Here is a 10,404-nt window from a genome sequence, read left to right as displayed (position 1 = left end):
GGTATTAGAATCAGAGAGGCTGTAATCGTATACGATTATTCTGGCACAATAGGGAATACAAAAATTTTATTCCTGTCTCAAGGTGTCCTGGTGGATGATGAATTGTTGAAATTGAAGGAGCATCAGGTGGCGAAGCCATAAAATGGGGATGTTCAGGGTGCCCTTATTGGCATTATAAGATTGGGCCAACAAGTCCCAGGGACTAGCATAGTAAACTGTTTAGAGGGTGTAAGTGTCATACGTTTAGGGTTGTCTACAGTTTACTAAGCTCTAGGGTAGCTCTAAGGGTGGGAAGCTGGAAACATTAAAGGGCCGAAGGAAGCACAATATTCAGTTTCACCGTGTTTCCAGGGTGGTTCTATTACGCCTCGTGGGCCTCTCACTACTAAGGGCTGAGTTGGGTACAACCCCTAAATACCATAGACTCGTGGGCAACCTGACAGCCGATTACCATGGCAACCCATGGGCGTCCAGGAACCCTTCAAAGGGATACATGAAATTTGCAGTAAAGGCTACTTCCCGATTGGTGTTGCGTCATAGAACGTCATAACCAACTGCAGTTACCTTCCAGATTGGCTTCGTTTTCGTATCGCTCGTCGTCAGTCTGCCTTTGTCACAATTCATTTTAGTAATTAACAACAAATTTTTCATGGTACAACGACTAATTGATTTCTCATAACAGGTGACGCAGTACGAGAACAATGTTTTTTGGATGGTATCAACTGGTCAGGATTATATTTTTCAAAAAATTATCTCATTATTTCGTGCTTGATGTCCCAACGGTGCAAAAGGGTCAGGTCATTGGGAATAGTCTTAAATAAGGATTATTCTGCTTTACAGGCTGGAAAGTACGAAAAAGCTAAAGGAAAAGTCAGGATTTTTCAAAATTTCAATTTTCCCTGTGAGTACAGGGATTTTTATCTTAGGAGTTTTGTTGGATTTTTGATAATGCCAAAGCATATCTGCAACTACCTTTAATAAGGTCGTTTTAGATTTATTGAAATCCTCATTTGCATGGGATTTGTATAACTTAGGATCAGCCCCAACGAATCGAAGTTTCAATCCTAAATCGTTTGATATAGGCAACCACACGATTTTAGAAATTTTATTCATTCTTCTTAAATTTTGGAAACAGGATGTATGTAACAATCCCCAGTAAGTTGAGGATATATGTAGACATATTGCGCGCGACGGCTATATGAAATGTGTTTAAAAATAATGAAAGTCTCTGTTTTAATTCCAACGGAGCTTTAATAAAAAAGTATGTGTGCATTGTGACGTAAAGCTAAGCAAAGTAATATTTTAGATTTTTTAAAATATATTTTTCACGATCTTTCACTACGCATAAACTTTGCCAGTCTCCTTCAGGGTATGTAAATATTGGTTTGTTATTAATTGTCATTTCTCTCCGGTATCCCGCGGCATATATATTTCACCCTCCGTTTCATCCCTATTTTTTCCTTTTGTCAATCTTCCTCTTTTTTTGTATCGCCTTAAAATTTCATAAGTTCCCCTAACAAAGTCATGCACAGAGCCTTCCATCTTGTATGTGACAGTTTCAGTAGACAGTTGTCACGTTATTATTTTGATAAGCTACTAATGAATAACAAAGGCCAGCCAAAATCACTCGAAGCACGATGATTATGAGAAGAGGGTTGATTAATTAAGACAGTGTAATCCAGGAGTAGGTACGTGGGATGTGTCTAAGACACATCATTTTATTAATCAGACAAATATCAAGACTCAATGCTTTTCAAACGACAACATTGCGCAACTATTCCCAGGTTCGATAAAACCGTTACAAACGTAGTTATCTTCGTTAGTCCAGCCTATAATGAAATAGGGAATGAACGGATTGACGTAGAGCGCCACTTGATAGTGCATAAAACCAGATAAATACATCCAGTTAGTGAGGTTACGTAGAAAATCACATGAAACTGGTAAAGCACGGCATTTTGGATGCCTGGTATATCCGTGGTTTGTGGCTGCTAGCCTCTACAAACGCGGCGTATGGCTAGAGGGTTTGTCACTGAGTCAGCGAATAAAGAACACACATTGACGAGCCTATAACATTTATGGACATTGTATAGATGTATTGTGAATATCGGGAGATAAATTGAGAGTAGCTGATGGCTGGTGGGATAGCTGGCTTGAAATTCTATAATAACCGGAGGGCAGGGTACACTCAGTGTACAAACGTATTTACGTGCGTGTAGTGAGCAATTACGCTGTGGCAAGGTTAGGAATACAATACAAACGCAACGAAGATATTGGTAGTGTAGTCCATAGCAAGGGGGGAGGCAGCTTTGGTTTTGTTGTTAGTTCCTATACCCGGTAGCTAATGCTTGTTGAATATATATTTCCTTCAGAGGCGCTGCTTGATGCAAAATTTTCTTTCTGTCTTGACTGCTGGTAACGACCACTGCCACTACTTTCCACTGCCACCATGAGCACTATTCTCTGCAATATCGACGGTTTATGCTTCGGGGCTTAATGCTACTTGTATTATTCCAGAAGGCAAGCTGCTATGAAAAACTTGGAGTTACGTGTCAGGATCGTGCGCGAGACACGCATCAACTAGTTTCCAATAAACGATGGCGATATAAATATTTCCTGGTGCGACTACATACACTGACACACACTCATCGACCATACGGGAGTTTCTCTCGGGTCGTATGACGTAGGTATCTCTTTAGTGTTATGTATGCTTTCCTTTTTACATACGGTGCTATATGTAGTATCACTTGCTGATATACCTGAACACTGGGTTTAGTTACAATTGTTTGATCTTTAATTTTATTATTTTTTTTTATAGAGTGAACTACGTGTTTAGCTGCCTGGGTGTTGACATGCATTAAATATCTCAGTCACTTTGGAGTCTGAACGACAATAGTCAAGATTATAACGAGATGCAGGCTTGACCTCGTTTTTCCTTCATGGTTCATATACATAATCGCCATATGTCCTATAAATATTTTATATTTTCACTGAGGTATGATAATTTTCTTACTTTTCTTTTTGGTTCGCTTTTTTTTTTATTCTTATTGACATTTTCTTGTCATCAGATCTTGGTGCCATTCGCGCACGGTCGTACACTCTATGTACGAAATGCGTTACCTTTTACAACGAAGTCTCGTTAAAGTCGTACGACTTTCGGCGCCGACCGCCTGCAGATGTTATCATTCTTGTCTCGAATGTCCGTATCGAACGTTTATATTTTACACGAGAAGCACGTAGTCACGCAATTACGTAGTATAAACCATAAGGATGTTGGCTGATATTTTTATCATAGGTATTTTTGGTGAGTGCTAGAGTCATTTTCACCCTTCGATTGACCGATAGTTAATTAGCTGTAATGATGAAGAATTCTTGTTTGTATTGGACTGCAAGAGAAATGTGAATGCGCCAATAATTCTTATATAGCCGTTTTTCAAGATTCCTTTTTTTTATTAGTTAATAATATCGTTCCTTCGAAGATTCGACGATTTTCGGTTTTCTGCGAGAGAACAGGATTTCTTTATCTTTTGGGATGACTTTCGAAAATTCTTTTTTTCCTTTACAGCATGGTCTCATCTAGGACTCAAAATCCTATGGGTACAACAATAGCCGAAAAGCTCTCCGAAGTATTGTCGAAAATTTTTCTTGGATTTCAAATACCCTACTATCAGCCGTCCACAGTGAATCCACTTGTACAACAGGACTATTGTCACGGAGGAAAAGAAACCGCATGTCTGCTGAGAAAAAACAGGACCTACCTCTTACCTCATATCTTTCACTCTTACGTGCTAAAAATTTTTGCTTTTGGATAAAGGAAATTCCTGTAACTCTGTAAGGGAAGCACTATTTTTTTTGTATGATTAATGTGCTTCTTTCTTCTATTCCTTATATCAGATTCGTCAACGCTCCACTGAACTGAAAATGATATGCTTTACCAGTTTCCTAGGACTTTGGATGCATGACTGGGAATTGATTAAAACATTTTGCCAAACTTTTCCGCTTGGAAGCCAGCATTGATATTATCCGAGGATACAATCTGGCTTAAAACTAATTAATTTAGAGAATACAGTTGTTGCTCTGTTATGCTCAGCAGCAGTACTTGTCAGTATACATACATATCTATCTACAATAGTTATAGTCAAAGAGGGTGGAGTGGCTGCTGCAGTGATGATCTCTAATTAAATATTAACTGCTGCTAGCCGTACAGTTTTATCTCATTAATACCAGCCAAGATTCCATGGACTAACAATATGTTGATATCTCACTCAAAATAATCCTGCAGGAATTAAAGGGAGTATAGTTTGGCGTTTGAAGGCGGTAGCGAGGTTTAGAAGTGAAATCAAAGGGAATCAATTGGAGTCAAAGGCAAGCTAAATCAAAGTCAGAGGGAGACAAATAAAAACGTGAGTAATCATCAAAAGGAAAACATTCCTTCATGTGGATGTGGATGGGTATATACATATATATAACTCCTTTAAAGTATTACATTTTTAAAATCATCTTTCCCTCTTTCTTCTTTGTCCTTGTAATTCCTTTTTTCCTTTGATTTATTCAACTTTTGTAATGTCTCTGTACAATTTTTATTTTTTTTCATAGATTCTGGATATGCTCCACTTCACGGCCACGTAACGTGATTTTGCGAAGTAACGAGTTGTGCTGCAATAATTGCAATTGAACGATAATCTTCTGGAGTATCATGAGCTGCCAGGTCATAGGTCACGTTACGAGTTCGTATTCTCTGATAAGTGTCTACGTAATATTTTTCAATCCCCATTTGTGCCATTAGCGTCACAGAATTTCATTGATAGGTGAATGACTGTTCGCTCTGGAAATTTCTCATCCCATTGATATCCGAAGGATGCTGCGCGTTATCAATTCTCTCTCATTCCCACACGAGATCAAATCAATTAAATGCAACTCGGTTGACTTGTCTGGATGCAAATATTTATAGCACCATTATGAAATCTCACTTCTGATTTTCATCTCGGTACCCGCGCAGAATCTTGCCTTGCGTTTTACCCTTGTCTTTCTTACCCTCAAATCTACTCCGTTTCACTAGATCTTTATTTGCAGGGAAAGACACGATATCTGAATATGAATTTCTGCTTTTTACGTCACCGAACACAAGTGTATTTTCCTTTGAGGCGAACGAGGAGTAAACTACGAAAAATAGTGAAACCCCATGTCAAAACTGGATACTGGATCCATCCATGAACCGACGTGGTTGGTCAAGCGCAATGAAGTTCGCTGGCGTATAAAAATTTCGCAACGACTTTGCGGCAGGGAATCAGCTACAGGATACGTTATAAACGTTGGGTAAATTTCCGAAATATGCTCTGCATCGGATCACTTTTCTTTACATTTTTTCTTATCCGATCTCTTATCTGTTAGTATCTCGACTAACTAGATTCTCTCGGAGCTTTGAGTTCTACGAATCTCAATTTTTGTTTAATTTTGAATATTATCTTAAATAGTTAATCGGCTGAAAAAGAAATCACAAGATCCTGGATATTTTCATCTACGCATCACCGGCTGCCATTTGTTACATCGAGAAGAAGAACGATAGAAAAAACGGATTGCATACCAAGCGTGAAATCCGAAATCGTAAAGCCAGATGTACGCTCGTAAAGTGCACTTTATACCCAAGCATCGAGTCACGCTCATTGCAGGAAATTATCACGAACGAGAAAGGATGAATGTAATTTCACTTCAATTCGTTTCGCTGCTTGGAATCCAAATCGTCTAGCCATCTTAGGTATGCTTGGATGGTCCTTGTGAAATTTTTGAGGAAGATAAAAAGAAAATCAGTTACTAAAGTTTGTTCACTTAGAATCTTTAAGCAATTAAGATCCTTTGTCAGCATCGTGAAAGTACTAAAGTCGGATTTGCTAACAACCTTTAGAGATAATTCCACTGATCCAGCTCAGTGATCGATTCTCCTATTTGCGAATTTGTTTTGAAATATATTTTTGTCAGATTCACCTGATACTTTGGATTACGCTAATACTAATTGATCTCTTTTTATCCTCTCTTTCTTCCTTCTTGCTTGCGTCCCAAAGCTCCTCTAGCCATGGTGTACGTTGTTCCGTTATTAGTCTAATAGATAACCAAGATTATCTCTTGGGTTGTTATATAAAGCCAATCTTCTCTACTCGTGTACTACTTCAGTCTCGTGGTAAATTTCTATTTTATATACACTGAAGTTGGCTTACTAGAAAGATCCAAACTACTGGAACGTCTTGCATTCGCCGTTGCTGCTTTAAGTTTGACCTAGCCAGGAATTAATACCGGAAGCAGCTTCCATGGAAGTCGCTAGAAACTTCAATGAATGTTGCGATTTTATGCCACGTAAGAAGTCTCTGACCATCTTGGAATATTAAATTTCAACATCGTTATATAATCACGTGCTGTTATGAAATCTGTTATAGCTGCCATGCAGAATAGTCCAGTTTGCTTCATCTCCCTTATGAATTTTCAACGGACGAATTTATCCATTTTTATTTCCATGATGTCGCACGAGGAAAGAGAAGCAGTGAAAGGTATAAATCATAAAAGATTTTACACGACAATACGAACCTGCTCATCTGGAAATTATGATATACTAAAGGCTTCTATTTCTTCACATAGTGAATCCAATGACGCGGCAGATATTCCAAGAGACATTTTCAAGAAAAATCTTCTCTGTATCCTGATGCTGCGAGACGGCCCACTGACTTCCATTTTGATGTGTTTATCCGTAACGCAGCTGATGTCGCACAGTCAAGATTCTCCGCCATATATACTTCCTGGATATTTGAATCCTATCGATAGAATTTGATGAAAGGATGCTGATGATCGAGAGAAAATGTTCAGCCTGACAGGCGCCAGTTCGGAATTATAGACGGGCGTGGTTCCTCTGGCATGCTCTATATTAGTTTCATCTGTGAGAGTAGCGTATCAACTGGAATACATAGGCGCGTGCATGCTGCTCGTAGAGTGATAGAGAGTGTAGAAGGGGGTGGGGTGGGGTGGGGTGGGGTTAGCACACAACGTGACATGATGGAATAGGACAAGAGGAAACAGCTAAAGTTAATATCCGTTAGCCTAGGGTCTCTTAGTTCGACACGTCTATGGGGATTAAATAAGAGAAACCCTTTTCTCACGCGTTAGCCTTGCTTTCTCTTCCAACCCCCCATCGTATTCCGTATCTATACTTTTACTCTGCTAACGACACTAGTTCGATAGAGATAAAAGTAAGTGATCTCGTGTAACCAACCCGTAGATTTACGAGAGACACGAAATAATGCAATCATTGGGGAAGTCATGAAACTTCCAGAAACTTCTCGAAGCGTGTTTCCTTCGGGGCCCCAGATGAGGGGTTGGAAATGGCAAGCTTCCTGAAACACGAGGATGTAAGGAGAAGAAAGAAAGGAGGAAAGCCTCCTGCTTTACTACTCTTTCTTACTCTAAGTGTCTCTCTCTACTCACCCTCATCTCATCTGTAAGGGAAAGCCACCCCCCTCTAACGTACGTAAATATTGCTAAAAAAAAAAGAAAATGGCGAAATAAACTCTGCAAAAAGCAGTTGCAAAAAAGGTCCATGTATTAGTTTGTCTGACGTTTAACGAAATTATTGTTAAAAAGTCCTCACGTCATGTTCTTTTGGCTTTTTTTTGCAATGTAGTCCAATCAAAATTTTCAAACGATTTCGATCAACTCTGCGACTGACAGCTCTTTAGCCAGGAAACAAAATTGTATCAAAACACGAGCAGTCACTGTGACCAACAGTATTGTTTGGAATTACGTGGGTTTGCGAACCTGTCTTTGTCATTTTAAAAAACAATAATTGAAACCACATCACTAAGGGTACTCTAGCTAGAGCACAAGGGTTGCAAGCTTTAGAGGTAGATTTATTTACATGCGTGTAGTGAAGCCACAAAGAAAGTTCATTAATTCCTATGTGATGTGAGTGCTGTACAAGGTTGTACTATGAGGTTGTAGGATCCTGATTTTTTGAACCTTATAAATTCTAATGGTCCAGATACAGGAGATCGTTTAGTGCTGAAAAATGAATGGTCACTTTCTTGCTCCGTTTATTTTATATTTTTCATTCTGCAATCGAAAGTTGGATTTTTGTCAGGGATTTTTATAAACTAAGATAACCAGTAGTGAGAAAGTCTTAGAGTCCTCAAAACTATCTAAGCAATGCTGTGGTTTCTTCCTGAAGAACCTTTCCCCTATAAATTATACTTTTATAATGAAACTCTTTATTATACTTTACATTCTAGTAGAAATGTTTACGAATGGCAAAGCGGCATGAAATGGTAACGCGATGTGAAATGGTCTCGCATGCAATTATTTATGTCACCAGAGAACCCCGAGAAATTGTTGAAAATAACAAAAATGTATGAGAGAAAGAAAAAAAGGCAAATGCACTCGTGTGAGACGGAACGTACGAATTCACCTAGAAGCCATCTAGTGTTTTTCCATAAAAGTTTAGTTCTCGTGGGAAAAGTACGAATTGTTGGAAATACACGAGTAACAAATGATTTTTTGCTACGTTTAACAATGCAAGCTTAATGGGGCACAGAGATCTACTGAGGATCAATAAATTCTTAAAGAATCCTTTATTTTTAGTAAAAAAAAATATCTTAAAAATGACAGACCTTCGGTTATGATGATATAAACCCAGGAAACTCATGGTATTCATAAAATCATAGACAATTAAATGAAAGTAGAAGTACCTGAACTCCCTGTAATGTCACTTGACATTCAAGCATGGAGGTACTACCCTTGGTAATTTTCCACAATGGGAACCGTAACACAATTCAAAAGGTGTTTTGCTCAGCTCCATTCCCCACATACATATAATGTAGAGGAAATCTCGGAGGATAAATATATGTATAGGGTGAAGCAGCGAGGGAGCGTAAGCGCGATAGAAATAGACATAAAGAAAGAGAGAGATAGGAAGAAGACTAGAAGAGATTGAGAGAGAGAGAGAGAGAGAGAAAGAGAATAGAATTGAGAGAGCATCGTAGGTTATATCCTTGACAGCCAGCGGTCCAGCTAATGGGCCGAACCACTTGTTGAAAGCGGATCCCACCGAAGTTCATACAACCCCTAGATCCTGCAGGGAGAGTCCTACCCCCCAACTAAAGGCCCCTTCTCTCGACCTTCATTCTGGCTCTCCCGTCTCCTATTCTATAACCCAGCGGACACAGAGCCCTGAAACTCTCGGCAACCGATTTTTAACCGGCTATCGATCTCCTTCTTTGCAGCATCCGGTGACATCTCAACGCTCACTCACCCGAGTCCTCACTGCCATCTCAGCACCATCGTCAATTGTAGCCGGCGGATGAGCTCAGGATATTGTTCTCCTCTACCATTCTACAACCCCATCAAAGAGATCACCACCCCATCCGATGCTTCGCCACCCAGGAGGATTGTTAAATAGCGAGAGCTCTGAGGTTGCAGCTACGGCAGGGTTCTGTTTCTCGGATCCTCGAAGACTGCCCGGGCATTATCGAAGATTCAATTGAGAGCTCTGTAAGGTTTATCAGAGAGGGTCGAGGCCGTAATTAAGATCGTTCGGCGTTCGGACGTAGTGGCAGAATGAATCAAGGGATGGAAGCGCGGAGCGGTGGAAAATTGAAGAAATTAATTTCGACGTTTAACGTTCAACGTGGGCTGGCTGCTTGTTATTTAGTAAAAGCGTTGCACCCGTTGTAGACGTCACGCCGATGAACCATTAGCGAGGTGGGTTACGTCATATACATTATATTCTCTTTGCGATTTCACGAGTTCCATTAAAAGTGTTTCTCAATTTTCTCACCCCTAGCCAACTACCCTGACTATTCTGCTGATTGATTACCTGGCGGCACTGCCCTTATTCTCGCCGATGGATGTACTCGCCTCTGGTCCAGAAAGGGAAGCTTTATATCCAAGACGAAAGCTGAAGACTTACGAGCTTTTAATTGAGAATGCTAAAGCTACCCCCCAGGAGGCTGCTTTTCTCATGAACCTAGTATTTAACTCCCATCCATCCCTTAGGCCGCTCCTGGCTAATGGCTTGAGATAATTTAGATTTTAGATTCTCTAACCCCATCGAGGGTTGAAGTTCTCGCAGGGTGAAAACTTGCAGGCTAACGAAGTCATGGCGATCGAGTCTTTGCGTCGGAACAGTTACTTCTTACGTTTTCGATGATTTTGGCATATTTATGATTTTACTTACTGCTACGCTGGTAAGGGTGGCTAAACTGCCCACCGAATAGTCAGGGTTTGAGAACAATGTCGAGAGGGTGCATAAATTTTCGCTTAGGTTATTTCCTTGGAAACTTTGTCGGAACGATGTTCTTCGAACGTGCTGATCGGATGCTGCACGTGTTCCTGAAAAATTGTCTTCGTCGGATAAACACGGATAAAGAAACT

The 10,404-nt window shown here is 39.9% G+C and overlaps 1 long non-coding RNA gene across 10 annotated transcripts; it reads left to right on the top strand.

Annotated features, from left to right (window-relative positions):
- Positions 1-1,390: 1,390 nt before the first annotated feature.
- LOC107264114 lies at positions 1,391-9,996 on the top strand. 10 transcript variants are annotated; one of them, XR_003058662.1, is made up of 14 exons: positions 1,392-2,238; positions 2,515-2,680; positions 2,816-2,992; positions 3,066-3,301; positions 3,563-3,828; positions 3,892-4,098; positions 4,197-4,400; positions 4,594-4,724; positions 5,071-5,313; positions 5,472-5,752; positions 6,136-6,345; positions 6,426-6,536; positions 6,625-9,732; positions 9,815-9,995. It is a non-coding gene; the product is annotated as an uncharacterized LOC107264114 (long non-coding RNA). The 10 variants fall into 10 exon arrangements; XR_003058664.1 differs by having other exon boundaries at positions 1,391-2,238; positions 3,563-4,098; positions 4,594-4,805; positions 9,815-9,996; XR_003058667.1 differs by having other exon boundaries at positions 1,391-2,238; positions 3,563-4,098; positions 4,280-4,400.
- Positions 9,997-10,404: the final 408 nt, after the last annotated feature.

Source organism: Cephus cinctus, unplaced genomic scaffold (genome assembly GCF_000341935.2).
Source record: "Cephus cinctus unplaced genomic scaffold, Ccin1 Ccin1_scaffold0168, whole genome shotgun sequence".
In the NCBI taxonomy this organism is placed as follows: Eukaryota; Metazoa; Arthropoda; class Insecta; order Hymenoptera; family Cephidae; genus Cephus; species Cephus cinctus.
Note: the sequence above shows the minus strand (reverse complement) of the source record. Positions and strands in the feature narration are given on the sequence as shown.